This window comes from Hyperoodon ampullatus, assembly GCF_949752795.1.
Source record: "Hyperoodon ampullatus genome assembly, chromosome: X".
NCBI classification, from domain to species: Eukaryota; Metazoa; Chordata; class Mammalia; order Artiodactyla; family Ziphiidae; genus Hyperoodon; species Hyperoodon ampullatus.
The window spans coordinates 8896784-8899071 of record NC_136913.1 but is presented as its reverse complement, the minus strand read 5'-3'; positions in this window follow the sequence as shown (position 1 = coordinate 8899071).

The window sequence follows — 2288 nt, the reverse complement described above, 5'->3', positions numbered from 1 at the left end:
TATGGGATCTCAAGGGAAAGAGTAAACATCACTTAAGGGCTTACCTCCTCTTCTGGGGAAGGAGTTAGTATGTTTTTGGTTGTACACAGGAGAGATGTATCATGTTAGGTGGAATTATGACTTTGTTATTGTATTTGGAGATTAAATGTGGTTTAAGGAGATGCATATCAGTGTCAAGCTGACAAGACATGGACTTGTGATGGGCAATCTCATACGTCAACTTGACCGGGACACAGGATACCTAGATATCTGGTTAAACATTATTTCTGAGTGTGTATGTCAGAGTGTTTCTGGAAGAGATTAGTATTTGAATTGGTTGACTGAGTAAAGCAGATTGCCCTCTCTGATGTGGGTGGGCATCATCCAACCAGTTGAGAGTCTGAAGAGAACAAAAAGGTACGGGAAGGTTGAATTCTCTCTCTCTGCCCAACTGCTTGAGCTGAGACATCAGTCTTCTCCTGCCCATGGACTGGGACTTACACCATAGGTACTCTTGTTTCCCAGGTTTTCAGACTCAGATTGGAATTTACACCATTAGATTTCTGGGTCTCCAGCTTGCAAACAGCAAATCATGGGACTTCTCAGTCTCCATAATCACGTGAGCCTTATAATAAATCTCATTCTAGATCGCTGTTTCTCTCTCTCAATAGAGATAGATAGATATCTAGAATGAGATTTATTATAAATTTTACATATATATCTCCATATCCATTTCCCCTATTGGTTCTGTTTCTCAGGAAAACCCTGACCAATACAGAAGGGATGTATAAATACTACTTGTGCTTTTATAGTCGTTGTGGCCCCTGTGTGTCTATTAACTATTCCCATACCATTTATTCATTCACTTCTTAGAATTGAATCAGGTTCTCAATGAATCCTTTTATTTATTTCATAAAAACACACCTTAAAAGAATCACATTCAGTTATACTGACTCTAACCCTAATAACACACTTATGAAAAAAAATATCGATTACAAAGTAAGGTTTAAAAAAAGAACTGAGAGGATCAATCAGTAGAGAAAATGGGAAAGTATTTTGGACATGGTAGCCCTTTGTGCAAATGTGATCTGTAATTATGGTATTCAGTCTCATGTGACTTGCTAGTGTACTTCGTGGCTGAGTGTGAGTTCCTGAACTGCTCGTGGTGGGTCCAGTTTCTGAAGCTGGGTCAGTTGTCCCACACAGCCTTTCATTCTGTTCCCCTTAAGCAGGTCGTACTTCTTTCTCCTTGGTGGTGTAGATGGACGTGAACTGGTCCTTTATATTCTCTTACAATGTGTCCTTCCTCATCAATGCTGCCAATTTACAAGAAGATGGGGAAGCTGAGGTGCCCACCAGCATATTGTGATCCTAAGTTTATTGAACTGAAAAATGATCAAAGGCCTAATGAGTCCTAATCCTGCCATTCATTATGCTTTTGTTTCAAATAATTAAAGGGCCCTATGAAAATGCACAGTTACTTGAGAATTATAAATAATTCATTATCACTGATCAACTTTTAGCTGGAATTGTCTCATCAGATTTTCTATGCAGTTACTTAGAATTGTGTTGCAACAATGAGGTAATAAATGCATAAGTATCGATAGTGAGAACAAGGAAAGGAATGTGTAGAATAAGAATGACAAATCTAAGTCATGTGTGTTCTCCTCTTTCACTTCCCACACCTATGGCCAACATCAGACTCTTACCAGTTTAAGCCTGATAGAGCCTCAGAATCCTTCTCAACGCAAAGTTCTAGGAAACCACTGCATATTCATTGGTGTTGACAAAGGACTTGAAGCCGCTTACCATGTCCAGGAGGATGTAAGGGTACCATAGCCAAGGAACGTAGGCAGGGGCAACAGGAAGAGGCTGAGTAGCTGGTCATCCTGGTATTGCAAAGGGACACAGCATAGTATCCAACTAGGTGATTGCCTTACCATATTCACAGAGCCGAAGAGCATCACTTCTCAAAATTTAATGTACAAAGGAATCAGCTAGAGATCTTGTTCAAATGCAGATTCTGATTCTGTAGGTCTGCACTAGACCCCCTGATTCTGCATTTCTAGCAAGCTCATAGATGTTGCTGACATTGCAGATCCGAGGATTGCATTTTGAGCAATGATAATGGAAAGTTACTTAATGAGAATCAAAACTCGTCTGTTGGGCACAGGACTCTGTGCTCTTCCTCTATGTTGTAGAGGAGAGAGACTAGAGTAGGAATCAGGACACCCAAATTCAAGTTTGAGTCTGCCACTTATTTTGTGACCTCAGTCTTTAAGGCCAATTTTTCTTATTTGTCATATAGG